At 45.8% G+C, this 27,144-nt stretch overlaps 1 long non-coding RNA gene, 1 other non-coding gene and 1 pseudogene across 2 annotated transcripts in view; 2 read left to right on the top strand and 1 right to left on the bottom strand.

Annotated features, from left to right (window-relative positions):
* Nucleotides 1-9,341, top strand: part of LOC129527161 (uncharacterized) — a 38,331-nt gene extending 28,990 nt beyond the window's left edge. Inside the window, exon 4 of the long non-coding RNA XR_008672119.2 lies at nucleotides 8,632-9,341. This is a non-coding gene — a long non-coding RNA (uncharacterized lncRNA). The remainder of the gene's footprint in view (nucleotides 1-8,631) is intronic.
* A 12,223-nt stretch (nucleotides 9,342-21,564) lies between these two features.
* Nucleotides 21,565-21,637, top strand: TRNAK-CUU (transfer RNA lysine (anticodon CUU)). Its single transcript has one exon. It is a non-coding gene; the product is annotated as a tRNA-Lys (tRNA).
* Nucleotides 21,638-24,241: 2,604 nt separating this feature from the next.
* Nucleotides 24,242-24,755, bottom strand: LOC109023460 (large ribosomal subunit protein eL21-like; annotated as a pseudogene).
* Between the last annotated feature and the right edge of the window lie 2,389 nt (nucleotides 24,756-27,144).

The raw sequence follows: 27,144 nt of genomic DNA on the forward strand, positions 1-27,144 counted from the left end.
TAGCTGGGACTACAGGCACACCTGGCTAATTTTTGTATTTTTAGTATAGGTGGGGTTTCACCATGTTGGCCAGGCTGGTCTTAAACTCCTGACTTCAGGAGATCTGCCCGCCTCGGCCTCCCAAAGTGCTAAGATTACAGGTGTGAGCTCCCACATCCGGCCAACAGTTGTTTTATCTTAATAGAGGCTGTCCTAGAGGCTTTTGGATTTGTGGGGGTTGCTTGAGGAGGGTGGACTTGGGTTTGCAGCAGAGGCTTCAAGATACTGTCTGAGAAATGGAGTCTTGACCACTGACAGATATAAGGCCACTCCTGGCTAAATTCCAACCTCCCAGGACAGGATGGGAGAGAAGCAGAGCAGGGAAAACCAGATCACAGCAGCTGGAGGAATAGGTGGGAGGTGAGAAGAAGAGTCTGCGATGTCAGCACATGGGAGGCGAGGAGCTGAGACTGCAAATGCAGACAGCCCTTTCAACATGACCTGGTATGGAGAAAGAGAATGGGAAGTTGCCATAGGTTTGTGAGAGAAGCAGGTGGCTCTTTAGGTACTAGTGGGAAGGAGCCAGTAGAGCAGAAGAGGCTGAAGACAGAAAAGAGAGGAGACCATGGAAGAGTGAGCACTTGCGGGGGATGAGAACACCTGGAGTTATTAAGGGGGCTGGGGGAGGTAGTTGTAGATAGCATGAACCCCAAGATTGACAAACATATTTGAAAGAAGATGCTATTGTGCATTGAATTGTGTCCCCCCACCTCCAAAAAAATATGTTGAAGTCCAGCCCAAGATTAGAAGTATGGGAGTGGCCCCACATGGTCTAACAGGGAGCCACAGCAGAGGTTTTGGGCTCAAGGAGGCTAGTTGACTGGGAAGGACAGAAAGCGTGAAAGTGAAGGTGGCTCTGGTTGCAGTACAGGTAGTGTGGCACGGAGGAGAAAGCATGAGCACTGTCACTTCTGGGCTGTGCATTCGGTTGTGAGTGAAGCATGCCTTTTAAAAATATTTTTTTCCTTTTTTTTGAGACAGAGTCTTGGTCTGCTGCCCAGACTGGAGTGCAGTGGCACAATCTCAGCTCACTGCAACCTCCGCGTCCTGGTCTCAAGTGATTCTCTTGCCTCAGCCTCCCGAGTAGCTGGGATTATGGGTGAGCACCACCAAGCCCAGCTAATTTTTTTAGTTTTAGTAGATATGGGATTTCACCATGTTGGCCAGACTGGTCTTGAACTCCTGACCTCAAGTGATCCACCCACCTTGGCCTCCCAACATGCTGGGATTACAGGCATGAGCCATCATGCCCGGCCAAAATCTTGAGTTTTGTCTTCAAAAGTAGTCTAGTTGGTTGTCTGCTGCCTACTGTATACAAGTTTATTTTAAAGCAAAAAAGAATGATCCCCTTTCCCCATCCTCAAGTGACTGATGCTCTTGGAAGATACTCCAACTATATCCTGAGTAGCACTGTGGAGAGCCCCAGTCTGAGAAGCATGAACTTTGAGAAGCAAGGTAAAGCCCAGAATCCTTTGTCTCCCCCATGGCCTTGGCATGGCCCAGCCTCCCTCTCCAGTCTTCTCTGGCTATGCCCCTCATGTCTGTGCCCTGAGCAAATCCACTTCCTGCTCTTCCTTCTGCCTGGAGTGCCAGTCCTGCCCTGCCCTGCTGGGTGGGAGGTGTTCTCGGGCTCCCACAGTCCCTTGTGTATCCGGTACTGTGGTGCTTCGTTGTCATGGCTGCTGATCCCTAGACTCAGCGCCCTGAGTCAGAACCTGCTTCCCTTTTTGGCCTTCTTGCCTCTCGAAGCATTTTTTATCACCTCTTTTAAAGCACTCAGGTTCCACAGACAGTGATTTGGGCCTCATGGAGTTAATGTTTTAGACCCCCAGATATGGCAGGTTTGTACTAAGTCATGCACTTGTTCAGGCTTCCTCTGGTTCCTGGGGGCCCTGAAGAGCACCTGCCACAGGTTACTTCTGGTTCCATCCCTTGTGGGCATGGCCCCCCTTCCTGGGCTGAGCAGGAGCTTCTGGAAGCTGGGACCGTGCTTCTGCTGTCTGTGTGTGTCTCCCCCACAACAGCCTCTGGCCTGGAGTGGGCGGTGGAATATTCCTTGCTGAAATGGAAATGTGTGTGGCCCTGGCTCTTGACCTTTCCTCTTTAAGTTTCTCTGCTCTTAACTCCTTGATTAAAATGTCAAGTAAGCAGGGATCTGTAAACCCATTTTTAATTCCATGGGGAGTGGAACAGGGCTCCATTTTAAATGCCCTTCTGCTGTGGCTGGCATGAATAATCATCTCCTAAATGACACCCTTTGAGAATGGAAAAAGTAAGACTCTGTGTGGAGAGTAGGGGAGGCCACCCCTGCAGGGATCTAGTGGTTGCTGTGGTTTTTCAGCACTGCCCCAGGGAGTTGGGAATATAGGCAAGGGACCAAAAAATGCTATTAATCAACAAAACATTGGTTCAGAAACTGTGGAACGTGTAAGCTAGAAGCATCCTCAGAGGTGCTTTCAAATGCCTCCCCCCAACTTTTTCATTGTTGTTGTTGAGATGGAGTCTTGCTCTGTTGCCCAGGCTGGAGTGCAGTGGTGCGATCTCGGCTCACTGCAACCTCTGCCTCCCAGTTCAATGATTCTCCCGCCTCAACCTCCCCAGTAGCTGGAACTACAGGTGTGCACTACCACGCCTGGCTAATTTTTGTATTTTTAGTAGAGACGGGGTTTTACCATGTTGGCCAGGCTGATCTCGAACTCCTGACCTCAGGCAATCCACCCACTCACCCTCCCACAGTGCTGGGATTACAGGCATGAGCCACTACACCCGGCCTAAATGCCCCTATTTTAGAGATGGGGAAATTGAGGTCCAGGGAGGGAGGCTGCTGTCCGAGGATACACAAGGAAGAGATGTCACAGCCTGCCTCTCAGTCTGACAGAGTCCCAGGAGGAAGCCAGGCCACCCCGGACAGGGTGACCAAGCATCCGGTTTGCTTGGGACTGAGGGAATTCCTGGCACCTGGAACTTTCATTGCTAACACTGAGACAGCCTCAGGCAAACCCCAATGGTGGGTCATGGTTTCTCTCTCTGGCTATAAAGCCTTCCAGACGAGTTCTAGAAGAGTGAAAAGGCAGAGGTATCTGAGGCCCAGTCTGTCACTTGGACCCAGCAGGACCAGTGGTCCAGCTGGCAGTGAGGTGGGCTGCCAGGCCTAAGGTGGCTGAGGCTCTAAAGCTTCCCAGTGTCTGCCTTGCTGGGCACTTCCCTCTGGGCCTCCAGCTCTGCCCATCTTTGACTGTTGTGCTCTCTCTGTCTGTACAAAAGACACGATTTTTAAAATCTCTCTTGGGCTGTTTAACTTTGATCTCTGTAAACATTTATTTCAATAAATGTACATCCACATGGTATGTATTTTGAGAGGTTCAGTTTAGCAACGTGCTGGCAAGTCTTTCTGATGTTTTGCAGCTTGGGGAAATCCAGCTAGCTTAGTTCCGTGCTCTCTGTGTGACATCTGTCTATAAATTCCTGCATCTCTCTGAGTCTTGGTTTCCCCATGTGTGAAGTGAGAAATGCAAGTATCTACCTTGTTGAGTTGCTCTGAGAAGTAAAGAGAAACAACTGCAAATTGCCTGGCACGTAGTAAGCACTCAGTAAAAGGTAGCAGTTCTTTTTTTTTTTTTTTTAAACGTTTTTTGTTGTTTTGAGTCTTGCTCTGATGTCCAGGCTGGAGTGCAGTGGTGTGATCTCTATTCACTGCCACCTCCACCTCCTGAGTTCAAGTGATTCTCCTGCCTCAGCTTCTTGAGTAGTTAGGATTACAGGTGCATCTCATCACACCTGGCTAATTTTTGTATTTTTTGTAGAGACAGAGTTTCACCATGTTGGCCAGGCTGGTCTTCAACTCCTGTCCTCGAGTGATCCGCCTGCCTCGGCTTCCCAAAGTGCTGGGATTGTAGGTGTGAGCCACTGCACCTGGCCAAAAGGTAGCTCTTCTTATCTCGACTCCCTGGTGGCTCTAGGTCTAGTTGGTCCTTGCCTCTGAGGTATGGGGGAGTCAGCCAGGGATTAGTGAAGGCACTGGAATTCTCTATGGATGGAAATTTGAGATTTTTCCTCCTGGCTCCTGCAGGTTCAGAACTTAACTCTGCTGTTAAATATGCATTAGTTTCCATGCAGAGGAAACTAATAGGCTTTTCACCAGAGCTTCTTTTCTCCTTAAATTCTCAGAACAGAGCTGGATTCTGAAGGAGGCTCATGTCTTCTCTATACAGAGCTGCCATAATCCAACAGTAAGGAAGACTGGATGTGGGCAGGTGGAGGTGGAGTAAATGGAGGGGAGCAGGGCTGTGGGGCAGGGCACTGGCCTGGGCATCAGGGGCCTGGGCATCAGGAGACAGGGCTTGTCCCAAGTCTGCCCCTCATGTGAGTGATGTAAGGAAAGCCCTTTCCTCTCTGGGCCTCTGCTTCCCCTCTGTGAGATAAGTAGGTCAGAGTCAGTGATCTCTAAGGCTCTATCTAGGTCTTGATTCTTTGACTCTAGGCTCCTACATCCAGCCCCGTGCTACACAGTAGACATTGATAAAGATGACATTTAATGATTGTTTGTTTAATGAATTGATATATGGGGCGGGGGACGTTGCTGACACTCATGGGGACTTTGACCCTTACCATTCTCTTCCGTGGGGAGGGTCTGGCCCTAGTGTGACATTCACTTTTTTTTTTTTTTTTGAGACAGATTAGCACTCTGTCACCCGGGCTGGAGTGCAGTGGCACAATCTCAGTTCACTGCAACCTCCGCCTCTTGGGTTCCAGCGATTCTCCTGCCTCAGCCTCCCGAGTAGCTGGGATTACAGGTGCCCACCACCACGCCCAGCTAATTTTTGTATTTTTTAGTAGAGACAGGGTTTCATCATGTTGGCCAGGCTGGTCTTGAACTCCTGGCCTCAGGTGATCTGCCCGCCTTGGCCTCTCAAAGTGCTGGGATTACAGGCATGAGCCACTGTGCCCCGCCATATTCATTTATTTGCTATCCATCCCTGGCAGCACAGTCCTGAAGAGAAGTGTTGAGGGCCAGGATGTCTGTCTCCCCTCCCTGGGGTCCCAACCCTGACTTTCTCCTTCCAGGGGAGGAAACTTCTCTTCCAACTTAGCTCCTCTGGAAAGCAACCAAGAAACCTCAACTCCTTTTATTCAAACAAACTGGCCTGTAGACCAAGGCTGCCCTACCTGATCTCTAGTGTACCTGCAGGAGTGACTCTGGTTAGCCCAGGATGTTCAGGGCCCTGGTGGCAAGAATGGCCTGGACAAAAGAGCAGCTCAGGAGCTCTGCTGTTCTTAGAATAGATGGGGTGGGCTCGCCTTCCAGCTCAGGCTTCCCTGTGGGAGCTCTCACATAAACTCACTGCACTTAAACTCTTTGCAACTGTTCCAAATCAAAAGGCGAGGTTCTCAATTCATACAGCAAAAGTTAGATGATGACAGTCAGTGTTTCCATTGGGAAGAAATGGGATTATCCATCCTCATTCACTGGCCACAGCCAGTCTTCCTTCTGTTTCTCCTCCTATGATCAGCTCTTCCCCCATCTGGGGCTTTCACTCTTGAAGTTGGTTCTGTCTCTCCAGGACATTCTGCCCCTCATCTCCTGCCTCAGGTGACAGCCTTCGGGTCTCAGCTGAAATGGCACTTCTTCAAAAAGGTCTTCCCTGACCTCTAGTCTAAAATAGGTGTCTCTACCACAGTTTTCCTTTGAGTTCTCTGTGCTTTTCCAAAATAATACTCACTGGCATTGGTATTTCTTTTTTTGTTTGTGTGTGTCTAGTCCAAGTTTCCCCTACTACAGTCAATGCTTATGGGGCAATGCCTTGTCTTTTTCATCCCTACATCCCTAATATCTGGTCACCTTTTCATTTCTTACAATCTATTTTTTCCCCTTTTTTGTATTAATACAGTCTCACCAGCTTTCTTTTCTTTTTTTTTTTGAGACCAGGTCTCACTCTGTTGCTCGGGCTGCAGTGGTGTGATCATAGGCGCCTCGAACTCCTGGGCTCAAAACAATCCTCCCACCTCAGCCTCCCCAGTAGCTGGGACTACAGGTGCATGCCACCAAGCCCAGCTAATTTTCTTTTTTTTTGAGACGGAGTCTCACTCTGTCACCCAGGCTGGAGTGCAGTAGCGAGATCTCAACTCACTGCAAGCTCCGCCTCCTGGGTTCAAGCAATTCTCCTGCCTCAGCCTCCCGAGTAGCTGGGATTACAGGCGCCTTCCACCACACCTGGCTAATTTTCGTATTTTTAGTACAGACGGGGTTTCACCACGTTGTTCAGGCTGTTCTCGAACTCCTGACTTTGTGATCCGCCCGCCTTGGCCTTCCAAAGTCCTGGGATTACAGGAGTGAGCCACTGCCCCTGGCTTTTTTTTTTTTTTTTTTTTTTTGAGACGGAGTCTTGCTCTGTTGCCCAGGCGGGAGTGCAGTGGCACAATCTTGGCTCACTGCAACCTCTCACCTCCCAGGTTCTAGCAATTCTCCTGCCTCAGCCTCCTGAGTAACTGGGATTACAGATGCACACCACCACGCCTGGCTAACTTTGTATTTAATTTTCTTATTTTAATTTTTTTTTGTAGATATGGGGTCTTACTATGTTGCCCAAGCTAACCAGCCAGCTTTCTTTTAGTTAGATGTTGTTAGGCATATTTTTATCTGTGTCTATTTTAGGTGTTTCTCTTATAAACTTGGTTTTGTTTTACTTTTAATCCAGCTTGACAATTTTTGTCTTTTACCTTCCTAATTTAGTTCATTCACATTTATTATGGTTTTCACTGTAATGGCTAGATATGTTTCTATCATATTTGATGCTTTATCATTATCTTTGTTTTTCTATGCTTTAATTTCCTCTCTTTTCATCTGGATTTAATTATTTTTCTCATTTCATTTTTTCCCTCTAGTAGTTTGAGAGTAGTACACTCTATGTTTCGTTTTTTTAATGACTATCCTATAATGTTCAACATTTCTTCTTGAATCTCAAACTTATCTGAGGCTCATTTTCTCTTTTTCTGAATTATTTCCTTTAAACATGTCTTTAGTGAAGGTTTGTTGATAAACTTAATTTTTCTTTGTCTGAAAATGATCTGATTTCCTTATCATTCTTGAAATATAGCTTCATTAGTTTAATTGTATGTTGCTTGTTCTTTTTATTCCAGCTCTTTGAAGACATTATTCTACTGTCTTCTGGTTTTCCATCCTTGCTTTTGAAAAGTCTGCTATCTATTTAATTGTTTTTTTGTTTTGTTTTGTTTTGTTTTGAGGCAGCGTTTCACTCTTGTTGCTCAGGCTGGAGTGCAATGGTATGGTCTCCATTCATTGCACCCTCTACCTCCCGGGTTCAAGCAATTCTCCTGTCTCAGCCTCCCGAGTAGCTGGGGTTACAGGCATGCGCCACCACGCCTGGCTAATTTTTGTATTTTTAGTAGAGACACGGTTTTACCAGGTTGGTCAGGCGGGTCTCAAACTCCTGACCTCAGGTGATCCACCCACCTCGGCCTCCCAAAGTGCTGGTGAGAGGTGACAGCGTGCTGGCAGTCCTCAGAGCCCTCGCTTGCTCTTGGCACCTCCCCTGCCTGGGCTCCCACTTTGGCGGCATTTGAGGAGCCCTTCAGCCCCCCACTGCACTGTGGGAGCCCCTTTCTGGGCTGGCCAAGGCTGGAGCCCACTCCCTCAGCTTGCAGGGAGGTGTGGAGGGAGAGGCGCGAGCGGGAACCGGGGCTGCGTGCGGCGCTTGTGGGCCAGCAGGAGTTCCGGGTGGGCGTGGACTTGGTGGGCCCCGCACTCGGAACAGCCAGCCAGCCCTGCTGGCCCTGGGCAATGAGGGACTTAGCACCCGGGCCAGTGGCTGCGGAGGGTGTACTGGGTCCCCCAGCAGTGCCGGCCCACCGGCGCTGTGCTCAATTTCTCGCCAGGCCTTAGCTGCCTTCCCGCCAGGCAGGACTCGGGACCTGCAGCCCGCCATGCCTGAGCCTCCCACCCACTCCATGGGCTCCTGTGCGGCCCGAGCCTCCCCAAGGAGCACCGCCCCCTGCTCCACCGCGCCCAGTCCCATCGACCACCCAAGGGCTGAGGGGTGCGAGCGCACGGCGCGGGACTGGCAGGCAGCTCCACCTGCAGCCCCCGTGCGGGATCCACTAGGTGAAGCCAGCTGGGCTCCTGAGTCTGGTGGGGACGTGGAGAGTCTTTATGTCTAGCTCAGGGATTGTAAATACACCAATCAGCACCCTGTGTTTAGCTCAAGGTTTGTGAATGCACCAATCGACACTCTGTATCTAGCTGCTCTGGTGGGGCCTTGGAGAACCTTTATGTCGAAACTCTGTATCTAACTAATCTGATGGGGACGTGGAGAACCTTTGTATCTAGTTCAGGGATTGTAAACGCACCAATCAGCCCCCTGTCAAAACAGGCCACTCGGCTCTACCAATCAGCAGGATGTGGGTGGGGCCAGATAAGAGAATAAAAGCAGGCTGCCGGAGTCAGCATTGGCAACCTGCTCTCGTCTTTTTCAATACTGTGGAAGCTTTGTTCTTTCGCTCTTTGCGATAAATCTTGCTACTGCTCAGGTCCGCGCTGCTTTTATGAGCTTTAACACTCACTGGGAAAATCTGCAGCTTCACTCCTGAGTCCAGCGAAACCACGAGCCCACCGAGAGGAACGAACAACTCCAGACGCGCTGCCTTAAGAGCTGTAACACTCACCGCGAAGGTCTGCACCTTCACTCTTGAGCCAGCGAGACCACGAACCCACCAGAAGGAGGAAACTCCGAACACATCTGAACATCAGAAGGAACAAACTCCAGACGCGCCACCTTAAGAGCTGTAACACTCACCGCGAGGGTCCGCGGCTTCATTCTTGAAGTCAGTGAGACCAAGAACCCACCAACTTCGGACACTGGGATTACAGGTGTGAGCCACCACGCCCGACTGATTTAATTGTTGATTTATTTTAGGTAATCTGTTTTTTCTCTCTGGCTGCTTTAAGTTTTTGTTTGTTTTTTTAAGAGACATGGTCTTGCTCTGTCATCCAAGCTGGAGTACAGTGGCCCAATCACAGAGCATAGCTCACTGCAGCCTCGAACTCCTGAGCTGAAGTGATCTGCTCATTTCAGCCTCTCGAAGAGCTGGGACTATGAGTGCACACCACCTCATCTGGCTAATTTATTTTATTTTATTTATTTTTTTTAGACAGAATCTCACTCTGTCGCCCAGGCTGGAGTGCAGTGGTGCGATCTCGGCTCACTGCAAGCTCCACCTCCCGGGTTCATGCCATTCTCCTGCCTCAGCCTCCTGAGTAGCTGGGACTACAGGTACCTGCCACCACGCCGGGGTAATTTTTTTTTGTATTTTTAATAGAGACAGGGTTTCACCGTGTTAGCCAGGATGGTCTCTATCTCCTGACCTCGTGATCTGCCCAAAGTGACCTCGGCCTCCCAAAGTGCTGGGATTATAAGTGTGAGCCACTGCGCCTAGCTATTTTATTTTATAGAAACAAGGTCTTGCTTTGTTGCTTACGTTGGCCTTGAACTTCTGGGCTCAAGCACCCCTCGCCTTGACCTCCCAAAGCGCTGGGATTGCAAGTGTGAGCCACAACACCTGGCTCCTTCCCATTTTTGTTAGTCTTTTGTTTCTTACTCATGTTTTCAAGTAGATCTTTTATTTCTTTAAACTAAATGTTGTTATAATTTAATCATAGCAGCTTAAGTTTTAGGGGCATAATTCTGCTGTCAGTCATGTCTGTTGATGTCACTTCTGATTGTGAGGTCATGTTTATACACACTTTATATCTAGGAATTCTTTGCCATCTGGGTTGAAGGTAGCCTTCACCAGAGAGATTTTAATTTACTTCTGCTATTTTTAATTAAGATACAGCTTGGGCAGGGCACAGTGACTCAGGCCTGTAATCCTAGGACTTTGGAAGGCAGAGGTGGGCAGATCAGTTGAGGTCAGGAGTTCAAGACCAGCCTGCCCAACATGGTGAATGAAATCCTGTCTCTACTAAATATACAAAAATTAGCTGGGCATGGTGGTGTGCACCTGTAGTCCCAGCTACTCAGGAGGCTGAGGCAGGAGAATTGCTTGAACCTGGGAGGCAGATGTTGCAGTGAGCCAAGATCATGCCATTGCACTCCAGCCTGCATGACAGAGCAAGACTCTGTCTCAAAAACAAAAACAGAACAGCTTGTATTGTTTTGGACCACATCTTAGTACATGAAGTATATGCTTTAGGCCCTAAAACCATAAACCAAAGCCACACTGTAGTTATGAATTCTCAACAGGAGACTTTTGCCCTGGTTGGCAGGGGCTGGGAGGAAGTATGAAGAAAATGGTATAAAATTAGGTAGTGGTGGTGATTACACACACACACACACACACACACACACACATATACTAAAAACCATTGAATTGTACAATTTAATTAAACAGTTTATTCAATCTAATCCTCAAAACTGTCTCAGCCTCCCAAAGTGCTGGAATTACAGGCATAAGCCACCATGCCTGGCCTTTTTTTTGTTTTGTTTTGTTTTGTTTTGTTTTGTTTTGTTTAAGACAGGGTCTCACTTTGTCACCCAAGCTGGAGTGCAGTGGTGTGATCTTGGCAGGGGGATCACTTGAGTCCAGAAGTTCAAGATCAGCCTTGAGAACATGGGGAAACATGTACAAAACATGTACAAAAAATACAAAAAAATAGCTGGGTGTGGTGGTGTGCACCTGTAGTTCCAACTACTCGGGAGGCTGACATTGGGAGGATCGCTTGAACCTGGGAGGCAGAGATTGCAGTAAGCTGAGATCACACCACTGTACTCCAGCCTGGGCGAGAGAGTGAGACCCTGTCCCCCCACCACCCAAAAAAATGTTAGTTGCCAACATTTAAAAATCAGGAGTTGGCCGGGCATGGTGTCTCATGCTTGTAATCCCAGCACTTTGGGAGGCCGAGGCGGGCAGATCACCTAAGGTTGGGAGTTGAAGACCAGCCTGACCAACATAGAGAAACCCCGTCTCTACTAAAAATACAAAATTCCCCGGGCATTGTGGTGCATGCTAGTATTCCCAGCTATTCGGGAGGCTGAGGCAGGAGAATTGCTTGAACCCAGGAGGTGGAGGTTGCAGTGAGCAGAGATTGTGCCATTGCACTCCAGCCTGGCGAACAAGAGTGAAACTCCATCTCAAAAAAAAACACAAAAAATCAGAAGTTTTAACTTAAAATCCAGATTTCCGGTTCCTTTCTAAATCAAGTCAGCAGAACTAGTGATCTTGGGCCTGCACATCCAGAAGTGGCTGCCCCTTTAGATCAGACATTTAAAAAAACCAGTCTCACAGGGCACCTCTGGCCCTTCATTCATCCAGTCAATGGTAGACCTGGGCACCAGAGCTCTTAAAACTGTACATAAATCTCTATTCAGCCAATCAAGAAATTCTTCATAAGTCTCTCAAAGTGAAAGGTCACATTCAAGAACTCTTCAGCTGTCTGGTACATAATGGTAAGAGCGTGGACTTTGGAGCCTGACTGCTTTATCCAAGTTCCAGCTCGGCCATTTATTAGCTGTGTGACCTTGAGCAAGTTACCTAACCACTCTGTGCCTCAGTTTCTTCATCCTTGTAATTATGACAACACTGCCTCCTTCCAGGATTGTTATGAGGCTTACATGAGTTAACATACACGAAGTCTTAGGAAAGTCTCTGGGACATGCAAAATGAGAAGAGATACAGAAGGAAGTGACCATGGCATTGGTAACTGGAGGCTTTGAAGGTGTCCAGGACGGTGTGAAGCCCAGCACTGCCACTAGCTAGCTGTGCAGTATTGGACAAGTCATTTAGCCTTGCTGAGATCCTTTTAGTACTTGAAGGGCCTCCACAAAGTGGAGACTCCACAAATGGCTACTATGTTCATTAAGTGCCTGCTAAATCCTCTTGGCTTAATTCTGTAGCATTCACCAGCCCTGCTGCCCACCCCTTCCAGAGCTGGGGAATGGATATTGATCTGAAAGAGGCCTGAAAAGAACAAAGAGGTTCTGCCGGGCACAATGGCACCATTGTGAGCTCACAGGGCTCACAATTTCCTTTCTGTCCTTTCAACCTGAAGGGATGCCATTTGGGGCCTGGGTGGGAATGCGTGGGGGTCCATGCAGAATTCCACCAGCCGACTTCAGGGAAGGTCAAAGTTGTGCAGGATGCCAGAGAAGGGACAGCCTGCAGGATCTAGTGCAGCAGTCTCCTTGTTATGTAAATGGAGATCCTGGAATTCCAGTGGGAAGGAGACTTGCCTGGCACCACAGGGCAAATCAGCAGCAGACTTGTGGCTGGAACCAGAGCCTCACACGAGGGGCAGCAGGGAACCACACTGCTCCAGGCCATACATTCCCAAAGGACATTTGAGACATTTTGACTCTAGACATTTGACCTTTTCTCCTTACAGAGTTGTCTATTCTATCATTAAACACACTGACAAGATGCAGCAAAGCAGACATTTATTTTGCAACTTAAATAAATATTTAGAAAATATCTAAACCCTGATAATCTTGTTTTGTCATGTTTTCCCTTCCTTTTAAAATAACAGCTTATTAAGATAAAATTTACATACCACAAAGTTTGCCCTGTTAAATTGTACAATTCAATGGTTTTTAGTGTATATATGTGTGCAATCATCACCATTATCTAATTTTATACCATTTTCTTCATCCTTCCAGCCCCTGGCAACCATTAATCTACTTTCTTTTTTTTTTTCTTTGAAACGGAGTCTTGCTCTGTTGCCCAGGCTGGAGTGCAGTGGCGTGATCTGGCTCACTGCAACCTCCGCCTCCCGGGTTCAAGTGATCCTCCTGCCTTAGCCTCCCGACTAGCTGGCATTACAGGCACCCACCACCATGCCCGGCTAATTTTGTATTTTTAGTAGAGATAGGGTTTCACCATGTTGGCCAGGCTGGTCTCGAACTCCTGACCTTAGGTGATCCACCCACCTCGACCTCCCAAAGTGCTGAGATTACAGACGTGAACCACTGCGCCCGGCCATTAATCTAGTTTCTGTCTCTGTGGATCTGCCTCCTACATGGAATCATACAATATGTAGTCTTTCGTGACTGGCTTTTCTTCACAGAGTAGAATATTTTCAGAGTAGAATGCTGTACTAGTACTTCATTTACTTTGTGTTTGAATAATATTTCATTATATAGAATATAATATTACAGAAGATTTTATGTCTCTATTCACGAATTGATGGACATATGGTTTGTTTTCACTTTTTGGCAATTTTGAATAATGCTCCTATGAACGTTCGTGTACAAGTTTTAGTGTGGACACGTTTTCATTTCTCTTGGGTCGCTACCTAGGACTGGAGTTGCTGGGTCATATGGTAACTCTATGCATAACCTTTTAAGGAACTGCCATACAATTTTCCAACTACACCATTTGACATTCCTACCAACAATGTATGAAGGTTCCAATTTCTCCCCATCTCTCCAACACTCGTTATGATCTGTCTTTTTCATGCTAGCAGCTTGGCAGCAGTGTGGCCTCTCCTTGCCTTTCAGGCCGCTCCCTTGTCCCTATCCCCACAATGCCCCCGAATCCGCCTTGGTTGCCCCCTCCCTTACAATCCAACCTTATGTGAACTACAATACCATCTCCTCAATGTGAATGAGATAACTGGAGAGCACATGACACCAAGTCCCTAATTTAATGGGCATCCCAGGCACGGTGGCTCATGCCTGTAATCCCAGCACTTTGGGGGGCCAAGGTAGATGGATCCCTTGAGACCAAGAGTTCCAGACCAGCCTGGACAACGTAGGGAAACCCCATCTCTACTGAAATAAACAAATATATAAAAAATAAAAATCAGCCAGGTGTGGTGGTGGGGACCTGTAGCCCTAGTCACTCTGTGATTCCAGCTACTAGGGAGGCTGAGGAGGAAAGATCTCTTGAGCTCAGGAGTTCAAGGCTTCAGTGAGCTATTATTGTGCTACCGCACTCCAACCTGGGTGATAGAGTAAGACCCTGACACTAAAATAAAAATAAATGAATGAATGAAAGAAAGAAAAAAAGGGCACCCGTTAAGGGTAGAGCACAAGGTCCAGCTGAGTTCACAGATTGATGGGAGGAAGCCAAGTGCTCTACAGGTCAGGCACCACGTACCACACATATTCATTCATCCAGTCCTCACAATGCTCCTATGAGGTAGGTAGGCAATTTTCAATGTCCTATGGTTTTATGAGTGGCCTGGTCAGGATTTGAACCTAGGTGGTATCACTGGGTGCTTCCTCTCTGCACTAGCCATGGCAGAGGGACTGTGTTGAGTCAAAAGGGAGTATAGTCAAGTGTGGGTGCATGAGAGAGCACATTTGCCTTCCTGGTAAGCTGTAAGGCCTTCCTGAAGGAGGAGCTTCCTGATAGAGGTCTTCCAGGATAGAGTTGAGAAAGGAGAGTGGGGAGCAAGTATTCCAAGGTAAGGGAGGAGTGCGCTTGGCATCCTGGAAGCTTGAAAGTGCATGACTTGGCCAGGTATAGTGGCTCATGCCTGTAATTCTAGCACGTTGGGAGCCTGAGGTGGGAGGATGGCTTGAGGCCAGGAGTTTGAGACCAGCCTGGGCAGCATAGCAAGACCCCATCTGTATAATTTTTTTTTTCTTTGGCGGGAGGAGACAGCGTCTCGCTCTGTCACTCAGGCTGGAATGTAGTGGTGTGATCTCCGCTCACTGCAGCCTCCACCTCTGGTTCAAGCAGTTCTTGTGCCTCCACCTCCCAAGTAGCTGGGACTACAGGCGTGCGCCACCATGCACGGCTGATTTTTGTATTTTTAGTAGAGACAGGGTTTCTCCATTTTGACCAGGCTGGTCTCGAACTCCTGACCTCGAGTGATCCATCTGCCTTGGTTGGCCTCCCAAAATGCTGGGATTACAGACTTGAGCAACCGTGCCCGGCCAAATTTTTTTTTTTATAGACGGAGTCTGGCTCTGTCGCCGGGCTGGAGTGCAGTGGTGCGATCTCTGCTCACTGCAACCTCCGCCTCCTGGGTTCAAGTGATTCTCCGGCCTCAGCCTCCTGAGTAACTAGGGCTACAGACGCGTGCCAACATGCGCAGCTAATTATGTATTTTTAGTAGAGACGGGTTTCACCATGTTGGCCAGGATGGTCTTGATCTCTTGGCCTCGTGATCCGCCTGCCTCAGCCTCCCAAAGTGCTGGGATTACAGGCGTGAGCCACTGCGCCTGGCCAAATTTTTTTTAATTAATTAAAAAAAAAAAAGGCTGGGTGTGGTGTCTCACGCCTGTAATCCCAGCACTTTCGGAGGCCGAGGCGGGTGGATCACAAGGTCAGGAGTTCCAGACCAGCCTGGACAATATGGTGAAACCCCATCTCTACTAAAAATACAAAAAAATTAGTCGGGCGTGGTGGCGCAGGCCGGTAATCCCAGCTACTTGGGAGGCTGAGACAGGAGAATTGCGTGAAGCTGGGAGGCGGAGGTTGTTGCAGTGAGCCGAGATCGTGACATTGCACTCCATCCTGGACGACGCAGCATGACTCCGTCTCAAAAAAAAAAGAAAAAGAAAAAAAAGTGCCTGGCTTTGCCCTTTCCAGCAGCTCCACATGGCTGGAACATCCCATATGGGTTGCCAATCAATTAGGCCTGAGAGGTAAGCTAAAGCTAGACCATGCAAGATGTGGTAGGCCTTGTTAAGGAGTTTGGACTTTGGACTTCATCCTGAAGCAGTGGGTAATTTTGCAGAGGTTTAGGGAAATATCAGAATGATTGTGCTGGCTGCAGAGGTCTCCACAAATCACTGAGGAGTCTGGTTTAGCTGCAGCTGATATATGGGGGAGAAGGGAAGGAGACTGGAGTTCAAGGGTTTTTGAGTCTCATCTCAGCCGTCTCCATGGTGACACTGGAAGATGGTACAGTTCCTTCTAATGAAATTTCCTTACTGAAATTTCAAGTGTTTTGTTTCATGTTGGCCTAGACCTTGGCTTCACCCCCTTCTCTCTGACACATAGAGGCAAACTGAGTAAGTGAGGGGGTGGGGAAAGAAATACTGGGATGAGATGGGGAGTAGTGGAGGGGCCCTGTAGTGCCACCAGCCTGTGCAACCTTGGCCACCCATCCTCCATTCTCCAGCCCCAGGCCCCTCCAGAACCAGCATCAAGTAAAAATCAAGTTGTGCCTCTTGGGAAGAAGAGCCTTTCTTCTTGTACTTACTCACAGAGACTCTAAAGAGGGGACCAGCACTTTTGTCCAGGGTTCTGAGTGATCATCAATTCATGAGCTGTAAGGCTGGGAGGCTCTTTAGAGATCTCCTAAAGCCCTCCCTTGACTTAGTCCTCCCTCTGCCTCTCACCCCGCCTTTTTATTTGTAGATGAAGAAACAGAGGCCTGCATTATGGAAGTGACTTTCATAAAGGTTAAAATTCCAAAGGGGCCAGGCGCGGTGGCTCACACCTGTAATCCCAGCACTTTGGAAGGCTGAGGCGGGCGGATCACTTGAGGTCAGGAGTTTGAGACCAGCCTGGCCAACATGGTGAAACCCCAACTCTACTAAAAAAAAAAAAAAAAAAAAAAAAAAGACGGGCATGGTGGTGCGTGTCTGTAATCCCAGCTACTCAGGAGGCTGAGGCAGGAGAATTGCTTGAACCTGGGAGGCAGAGGTTGCAGTGAGCCAAGATTGCGCCACTGTACTCCAGCCTGGGTGGCAGAGCAAGACTCCATCTCAGAAAAAAAAAAAAATTCCAGAGGAACTCTCACAAAATTAAAAATAGAATTACATGATTCAACAATTCCACTTCTGAGTATATACCCAAAAGAATTGAAAGCACGAGCTCAAACAGATATTTCCATACCAATGTTCATAACAACATTAGTCACAATAGGCAAAAGGTGGAAGCAACCCAAACGTTCATCAACTGATGAATGGGTAAACAAAAATTCCCTGATATATACATATAAGGGAATGTTATTCATCATTCAAAAGAGATGAAATTCTGATACATGCTACCATATGGATGGACCTTGAAGACATTATGTGAAATAAAATAAGCCTGACACAAAAAGACAAAAATTGTATGAGTCCACCTATATGAGTACCTAGAATAGTCAAATTCATAGAGACAGTAGAATGGTGGTTACATACAAAAATTAGCCGGGCGTCGGCCTGGCACAGTGGCTCACGCCTGTAATCCCAGCACTTTGGGAGGCCGAGGCGGGCGGATCATGAGGTCAGGAGATCGAGACCATCCTGGCTAACACAGTGAAACCCCATCTCTACTAAAAATACAAAAATTAGCTGGGCGTGATGGCAGGCGCCTGTAGTCCCAGCTACTCGGGAGGCTGAGGCAGGAGAATGGCGTGAACTTGGGAGGTGGAGCTTGCAGTGGGTCAAGATCGCGCCACTGCACTCCAGCCTGGGTGAAAGAGCGAGACTCCCATCTCAAAAAAAAAAAAAAAAAAAATAGCCAGGCGTGGTGGTGTGCACCTGTAATCCCAGCTACTTAGGAGGCTGAGGCAGGAGAATCGCTTGTACCCGAGAGGTGGAGGTTGTAGTGAGCCGAGATTGCACCATTGCACTCCAGCCTGGGTGACAGAGCGAGACTCCATCTCAAAAAAAAAAAAAAAAAAAAGTGGTTGTTGCAGGAGCTGTTGGGGGGAGAGGGCAATGTGAAGTTACAGTTTGCTAAGCATGCAGTTTCAGTTTGGGGTGATTAAACAGTTCTGGTGATGGATGGTGGTGATGGTCACATAATAATGTGAATGTACCTAACGCCATTGAACTGTGCACTTAAAAATGGTTAAGATGGTAAATTTTATGTTATGTATATTTTGCCACAATTAAAAAAAAAAAGAGGCTGGGCGTGGTGGCTCATGCCTGTAATCCCAGCACTTTGGGAGGCCGAGGTGGGCAGATTACAAGGTCAGGAGTTCGAGATCAGACTGGCCAATATGGTGAAATCCCGTCTCTACTAAAAACATACAAAAATTAGCTGGGCTCCCAGCTACTTGGGAGGCTGAGACAGGAGAATTGCTTGAACCCAAGAGGCAGAGATTGCAGTGAGCCAGAGATTGCAGTGAGCCAAGATCACGCCACTGCACTCCAGCCTGGGCAACAGAGTAAGACTCTGTCTAAAAAAAAAAAAAAAAGGAAAAGAAAAAGAAAGAAACGCAGACACACACATACAAAAGGAACAAGGATCCAGATATCTTAGGTTTAGCAGCATTTATTTCTGAATAACAGGATCTATATACTCCTCTTGCTTTTTGATCTGAGTAACCAAGGAGTTGATTTGGTTTAAATGGCTTCATTGTGAGGACCCTATGAATTGTGTAACTGATCAGCTTTCCTTTTCCACCATGACTGCTAGAAAGCTTCGGATGAGATTTGTAGTCCACTTATACAAAGGAAGTATCCAGAACTTCTGAGTCTCTTTTTTTTTTTTTTTTTGAGACAAGGTTTCTTACTGTCACCCACTGAAGTACACTGGAGTACAATGACGTGACCAAGGCTCACTGCAGTCTTGACCTCCCAAGAGAGGCTGAGATGGGAGGCCCAAGCGATTCTCCCACCTCAGCCTCTCAAGTAGCTGGGACTACAGGTGTGTGTCACCATGCTGGGCGTGGGGGGTCTTGCTATGTTGTTAGGGCTGGTCTAGAACTAGTAGGCTCAAGTGATCCTCTTACCTTGGCCTCTCAAAGTAGTAGGATCACAGGTGAGCCACCTCGCCTGGCCTGGATTTCATTTCTGTAAGTCTAATTGTTGGCCACATTTTAAAGTTTTTATCTTTGCTTTCCTTTCTTTCTTCTTTCTCATGTACTTTAAAAAAATAACCCTTTTAATATTACAGAAGTATACATATGCATTTTAGAAAATTTGAAAATAAAGACAAGCAAAAAATTAAAAAAGTAAAACGTTCAGATTCCCACTACCCAAATAACAATATTAATATCTTAGTAAAGGTCATTCTTTTTACCAAAATGAGTGATTACATTTATTCTGTAACTTGCTTTTTGCAGCCAAACATCTCTGCTTTCCATTACAGTAAATTTTCATCTCATCCAATATTCAAACTATATGCAAGTTTCTCCAGTTGACTCCAAAATCTCTCTATAACTAGTTTTTCCAGAACAGTATCCAATCTAGGATCACCTATTGCATCTGACTATTATGGCCCTTTTGTCTCTTTTAATCTAGCAAAAGTTGACCAGGCACGGTGGCTCACACATGTAATCCCGGTTCTTTTGGAGGCCGAGGCGGGTGGATCACCTGAGGACAGGAATTCGAGACCATGGCCAACATGGTGAAACCCTGTCCAACATGGTGAAATCCTGTCTCCACTAAAAATACAAAAATTAGTTGGGTGTGGTGGCACGCACCTGTAATCCCAGCTACTCGGGAGGCTGAGGCTGAGGCAACAGAATCACTTGAACCCGGGAGGCAGAGATTGCAGTGAGCCGAGAGTGCGCCACTACACTCTAGCCTGGGCCACAAGAGCAAAACTCGGTCTCAAAAAAAAAAAAAAAAAACTAGCAAAAGTCGTTAAAAAATATATAATACTTCTTGAAGGTTAGTTGTCCTGGAGAATTTCCCACCCTCTGACTTTGTGTTATTGGCTCCTTATGGTGTCATTCATCTTGTTCCTTTATCCTTTATATTTCCTGTAAACTGGAATTAATATCAAAAGGCCTATGCACCTTTAGATACTAATTAATCAAAAACATTTTTTGACTAGAATAAATAATTACCATTGATTTTGTGTTGTATCACTGCTAAAGATACACTATCTATCTTGTTGAAGATTAGTAAAGCACTAGCAAAACTAAGATTAATTTCTGGATTAAGGTAATAACAACCTGAACCCACCATCATTCAGTGAGATTGTCCTCCTTGCATCTAGTAACCTGTGTGGTGTTACTTCGACCCTGTAAATATCCAGTTCTCTACCAACTATTAACATATAAAATTAACATAATGGTTTAACCATAATTGATAACCCTTGTTTAAAAGGATTTGCCACTGCTGGATGTGGTGGCTTACTCCTGTAATCCCAGCACTTTGGGAGGCCGAGGCGGGTGGATCACTTGAGGTCAGGAATTTGAGGCCAGTCTGGCCAACATGGTGAAACTACATTTCTACTAAAAATACAAAAATTAGCCAGGCGTGGTGGTGCACGCCTGTAATCTCAGCTACTGAGGAGGCTGAGACAGGAGTGATCACTTGAACCTGGAGGTGGGGGTTGCAGTGAGCTGAGATCGCCCCATTGCACTCAGCCTGAGCAACAGAGCAAGACTCTATGTCAATAATAATGATAATAAATGAATTTGCCAAAGTATGCTTTTCTAATCCTGCTTTTTTTTTTTTTTTTGAGACGGTATTACTCCCTTGCCAGGCTGGAGTGCAATGGCACGATCTCGGCTCACTACAACCTCGGCCTCCCACGTTCAAGCGATTCTCCTGCCTCAGCCTCCCAAGTAGCTGGGATTACAGGCCTGTGCCACCATGCCCGATTGTACTTTTAGTAGAGACAACCTCGGCCTCCCACGTTCAAGCGATTCTCCTGCCTCAGCCTCCCAAGTAGCTGAGGTTACAGGCATGCGCCACCACGCCCGATTGTACTTTTAGTAGAGACGTGGTTTGCACCATGTTGGCCAGGATGGCCTCGATCTCTTAACCTCGTGATCTGCCTGTCTTGGTCTCCCAAAGTGCTGGGATTATAGACGTGAGCCACCGCACCCGGCCTTTGTTTTTTCTTACAAAGTAGTTTCCCTCATTAACTGGGACTGTTTGGCTACTGTGAAATCACTTATTCTGGAAAACAGAATAAATCTTTATTTTTTTTTTTTTGTTTTAGTAGGGGGAGGCTTGGAATAATGGTCCCTTCCCACACTGAGGTTCTATCAGTCTATGGGATAAATTTTTTCACTTTTTAGTTTTGAGTGTGAGCAAACTCTCTACGGTATTTTCAATTACTCGCTGAGACTGCTTTAGCTTTCTAATCTCTCGTGTAAACACCATGGTATGTCTTAGTTGAACCACCGTCATGCCAAAGAAAAGAATTCCGAAAATCTCTAAGTCACACGATGCCGAGAGGCCAGCCAGCTCTGCAGCTGGGCTTTCAGTTCCAATTGTTTCCAGAGAGTGTGCAGGACATTTCTCCGGAGCCATCTTTTGCAGTGGGCCACGAGGGTGCTGAGAACCTCTGGTCCCCGCGCTTCAAGGGGTGGGCGCTCTGCCGGCGGGAATCTTTAGGATGAACTGGAAGCACCCCTACACTCACTCCTATTCTCCGGGCTGGAGTCGGCATCGCCTTCCTTGGCCCGCCTTACCTTTAAGGAAACGGAAAGGTGCTGACCACTAGAGGGCTGTTTATACATTTTTATTAAACAACAGAAGTTTGTGCGCACAGAATCAGACATGAAACACAAGTTTTAAAAGTCATGAAAAACTTTACCAAAAAAAAAATAATAATATACATATAATAGAAAAATCATTTAATACGAAATGTAGTTCTTAGAGCAAATCAAAACAATCTGATTCCTTTGAAAAGATCTAGAAAGAACGCTTTTCTCTAACTGCCCGGCTAGCTCAGTCGGTAGAGCATGGGACTCTTAATCCCAGGGTCGTGGGTTCGAGCCCCACGTTGGGCGGCTCCGTTTTGCTTTAATTTGACCAACTTCAGGTCTCATCAACGGTAGTAATTCCACCAGTTTCAGTTGTTATCAACGGTAATAACAGACTTCAGCCCGGATGGTCTTATTTTCAAATAATTCAATACATACAAAACTACCAAGACTAATTTAAAAAAGGAACAACGGGCCTGGCACGGTGGCTCACGCCTTTAATCCCAACACTTTGAGAGGCCGAGGAGGGTGGATCACGAGATCAGGAGTTTGAGACCAGCCTGGCCAATATGGTGAGACCACCCCACCCCCTGTCCCCCACCCCGTCTCTACTAAAAATACAAAAATTAGTTGGGCGTGCTGGCGCGTGCCTGTAGTCTCAGCTGCTCGGGAGGCTGAGGCAGGAGAATCGCTTGAACCCAGGAGGTGGAGGTTGCAGTGAGCTGAGATCCGGCCATTGCACTCCAGCCTGGGCGACAGGGCAGGACTCCGTCTCAAAAAAAAAAACAAAAAAAACAATGAAACCAGTAAATTTCATCTTGTAAATTACACACTTAAAGGCTATCTGCCCTATAAAAGTATTTGTTGCTGAGTGGCCTGTTTAAAGGGCAGCCGAACGCCAAAGGTTAGGGGATAAGAAGACATTAAAATTCATGAAATTGTAGAGTTCATAATATTGCTGAAGTAATCTGTTAAAACGTTTGAAATGTTTATTTTTTACTTAATATTATGTGATATTGAAGATTAGTTTGGAGAACAATTCTGTATATTTTTAAACCACTGTTAAGATTGTTTTAGTGATGAACGAATATGGTGGTTATTGTGAACAGAGCCTTAGAACTTTTTTATCCTTTTTTTTTTTTCTGAGTGCTTCTATGTAGATACCTTTTTTTCTTTTCTTTTTTTTTTTTTTTTCTTTTTTTGAAACGGAGTCTCGCTTTGTCACCCAGGTTGGAGTGCAGTGGCTCAGTCTTGGCTCACTGCAACCTCCACCTCCTGGGTTCAAGTGATTCTCCTGCCTCAACCTCCTGAGCAGCTGGGACTACAGGCGCACACCACCACACCCGGCTAATTTTTGTATTTTAGTAGAGATGGGGTTTCACCATGTTTGTCAGGCTGGTCTTGAACTCCTAACCTTGTGATCCACCTGTCTTGGCCTCTCAAAGTGCTGGGATTACAGGCGTGAGCCACCACGCCTGGCCAGAAGCTCACTTTCTTTGAGCAAAACTATTATATGTTGACAGCTGCAAGTTTTTTCCTCGTCCTAAATATTTTTAGTCATTCCCAGCAATTCTCAAATGTTCTCCACAATTACTATATGTTAGCTCATCAATTCGAAATACAATTTCAGACCTTGTTAGAAAGACATTAAAAAAATTTCAGCATCAGAAATGAAGATACCCAAACACCCCCATTACTACAGATGCATAATTAATCTCTATGTGATGGGAGGTGAGGTGAATTTATTTATTTATTTATTTATTTATTTATTTATTTATTTTCTTAGACAGAGTCTCGTTCTGTTGCCAGGCTGGAGTGCAGTGGAGCGATCTTGGCTCACTGCAACCTCTGCCTCCCAGGTTCAAGCGATTCCCCTGCCTCAGCCTCCTGTGTAGCTGGGACTACAGGCCCGCACCACCACACCCGGCTAGCTTTTTGTATTTTAGTGTAGACGGAGTTTCACCATGTTGACCAGGATGACCTCGAACTCCTGACCTTGTGATCTGCCTGCCTTGGCCTTCCAAAGTGCTGGAATTACAGGCATAAGCCACTGCGCCTGGCCCGGATTTTTTCCAGAGAAGTAAACCAGGTGGGAAAAAAAGCAAATTGGTAAATTGATGAAAGGTCAATGAAAATGTTATACATTAATTTAAAATAGAAGAGCGGGGTTACTTGTGTCCCCCAAAAATTCATATGTTAAAGTCCTAACCCTCAGAGCCTCAGAATGAGATCTTATTTGGAGAAAGCTCTGTTGCAGATGTAATTAGTTAAGATGAAGTCATACTAGAGTAAGGTGGCCTCCTAATCCATTTTAACTGGTATCTTTATTAAAAAAGGGGAAATTTGGAAAAAGACACACAAACCCAGACACCAACATCTGGAAACCTGGGAGAAAGCCATGTGCAGACGAAGGCAGAAACTGGGGTAATGCTTCTACAAGCTAAGGAACACCAAATGCTCCTGCAAGCTAAGGAATGCCAAAGATTGCCAGCAAACCACCAGAAGCTAGGGGAGAGGAATGGCACAGATTCTTCCTCACAGTCCACAGAAGGAACCAAACCTACCAACACCTTTATATGGGATGTCTAGCCTCTAGAACTGTAAAATAATAAATTTATGTTTGGCAGTCCTGGGAAACTAATACAATCAGTATTCCAGTTGGGAGGTAATTTTGATTTTAAATTTTATTATTTATTATTTTATTATACCTTATATTAAGTAATTGTCATCATCTTCATTCCCAAAAAGTCTATGAGAAACAATAGTTTTTTTTGATGCAGTCCTAAATTAAGGTCAAGTGAGGAAGTTAGGATCACTGAGCCTTCAGAAGTAGCATTTTAACAAGCTTAATCTTTTTTTTTTTTTTTTTACAGCCCAGAGGTCTTTTATTTATATATTTTTTAACACCTGTTATGCCATGAATTCATAGGGAATAGGTTCCAGCACCTCAGGCTCCTTCGCATTGGTTCTCACAAAGTGTGCTTCTTTGGGTGGAGCAGGCTGGTGCTTCTGTTGAACCCAGGTACCTTTCTATTTGGCTTCCTTCTTTTTCTGATCATTTTCCTTCACGTGTTTCAGGAAGCTATCTCGGCTTTTAGAGTGCTTAATGTGCTCAATACGCACATTAATTCTCTTGGCAAGAATCTTGCCCTTGTTTGTTTACAACAATGCCAACAGCATGCTGGGGAACATTATAGACTCTTCCAGTTTTGCCATGGTAACACTTGTGGGGCATTCCTTTTTGAACAGTACCCATTCCCTTGATGTCTACAATATCACCTTTCTTATAGATTTGCATATATGTGGCCAAAGCAACAACTCCATGTTTTCTAAAAGGCCTAGAGAACATATATTGGGTGCCTCTCCTCTTTCCCTTTGTGTTCGTCATTTTGGCGAATTACTGGAAGATGGCGGTTCCGGCTGAAAGGAACAAACTTAATCTTAATGGATATTTTTTCTTATTTTGGCTGATGATTCATTATGTTGAGTAGTGACTTATTACTATTTGTACTAAAAAATGCAAAGATATACAACGTCAAATACATTTTATTCTCCCATGGAACTCATATTTGAAGATTTTATGTTCAATTAATCTATAAATGAACACTTTAAGACAGTGTGCTAATTTAATGCAGTCCAGTTTCTTCAACAAGTAAATGGCAAAAAAAGAGAGAGACAGAGATACCTTAATGGAATGAAATGTGTGGACTTTGTTTCCATCTTGATTTGAACCAGTCATAAAGAAACATGTATGAGACAATCAGGGAATCTGAACACAGACTGGGTACTTGAAGATAAGGAGTTATTTGCAATTAAATGCAACAACGTCATTTAGAGATACATACTAAATTGTTTATGAATAAAAAAGACATGATCTCTGGAATCTGTGTATATGCATTTTTCGGGGGAGAGGAATGAAGAGATACCAATGAAACAAGATTGGCCACATGTTAATAACTGTAGAAGCTGAGTGACCCATACAACAGAGTTCATTACACTATCACCTCTGCTATTGTATATGTTTACATTTTTCCATAAATTTAAATATCATTAGATTATGCAAAAACAAAAGTGTCTTAACCTCTGTAGCTCAGTGATCACACTTAGCATCACTAACAGTGGGACAACCAGATATGTGCCTGCTGATGTAACGCAATGAGAACTGCACAGCATCACCTTTAAAATAATCTTGTCAAAACACTCAACTTAGATCTAATCAAGTCTTTAGACCTAACTTTACATTTATAGGAAATGTAAATAACAAGTAACACCATGAGTAAATAATCAGGTGAATCCAGAATGTCATTCATTCAACAAAGGCCTGGGCTCTTCAGAAATCAAATACTAATACTAAACAAAGACTAATACCACTACTAATAAAGGCTATGTGTGTGGGGGCAGACTGTATTTGAGCCAAAGGCTTCCCCTCCAGCCCCACTGACAGTCTGGTGAAGCCAGTGAATTCTTTTCTCAGAATGTCTTAAATGCACGAAATAAAAAACAGGATCATTAAAAAATAGGTTGTTTTTTTTTTTTTGAGACGGAGTTTTGCTGTTGTTGCCCAGGCTGCAGTGCAATGGCGCGATCTCGGCTCACCGCAACCTCCGCCTCCCAGGTTCAAGTGATTCTCCTGCCTCAGCCTCCCAAGTAGCTGGGATTACAGGCATGTGTCACCACGCCTGGCTAATTTTGTATTTTTAGTAGAGATGGGGTTTCTCCATGTTGGTCAGGCTGGTCTCGAACTCCTGACCTCACGTGATCTGCCCGCCTCGGCCTCCCAAAGTTCTGGGATTACAGGTGTGAGCCACCACACCCGGAGAAATATAGTTATCAAAATATTTTAAAGTACAATATGGAATACACATGTTCCATTATTAATGCATTAAATAACAAGATCTAGCAGCAGGTCCAATAACTACAATAGTTTTATTTTATTTATTTATTTAGAGACAGGGTCTTGCTCTGTCACCCAGGCTGGAGTGCAGTGGTACAATCTCAGCTCACTGCAACCTCCACCTCCTGAGTTCAAACCATTCTCCTGCCTCAGCATCCCGAGTAGCTGGGATTACAGGCATGCACCACCACACCCAGCTAATTTTTGTATTTTTAGTAGAGATGGGATTTCACCATGTTGGCCAGGCTGGTCTTGAACTCCTGACCTCGTGATCCGTCTGCTTCAGCTTCCCAAAGTGCTGGGATTGCAAGCGTGAGCCACTGCGCCCGGCCAACTATAATAGTTTTAAAGTAGTGATGAATATAAATGATATTTCTGAGTTATTTTCAATAGCCATAATGTGATATGAAAACTTCTGTAATTTATATTGATGACAAAGCCACAGCTCATAGTATTGTAGTTTGTTATCTTCATTTGTAATGGAAGGAAATGCTAAATTTTTTTTTTTTTTTGAGATGGAATCTTGCTCTGTTGCCCAGGCTGGAGTGCAGTGGCGCAATCTCAGCTCACTGGAAGCTCTGCCTCCCAGGTTCACAGCATTCTCCTGCCTCAGCCTCCAGACTAGCTGGGACTACAGGCGCCCGCCACCATGCCTGGCTAATTTTTCGTATTTTTAGTAGAGATGGAGTTTCACTGTGTTCGCCATGATGGTGATGGTGTTGATCTCCTGACCTTGTGATCCGCCCGCCTCAGCCTCCCAAAGTGCTTGGATTACAGGCATGAGCCACTGCACCCGGCCTAGGAAATGCTAAATTTTAATTAGAATTTGGTGAAAATAAAAATGTAATTTTTGCCTCATCCAACTTCATGGACCCTTTGAATTGTATCCACAGATTCCTAACTTAAGAACTTCTGCTCT

The sequence above is a fragment of the Gorilla gorilla genome, chromosome 16 (assembly GCF_029281585.2).
Source record: "Gorilla gorilla gorilla isolate KB3781 chromosome 16, NHGRI_mGorGor1-v2.1_pri, whole genome shotgun sequence".
NCBI classification, from domain to species: domain Eukaryota; kingdom Metazoa; phylum Chordata; class Mammalia; order Primates; family Hominidae; genus Gorilla; species Gorilla gorilla.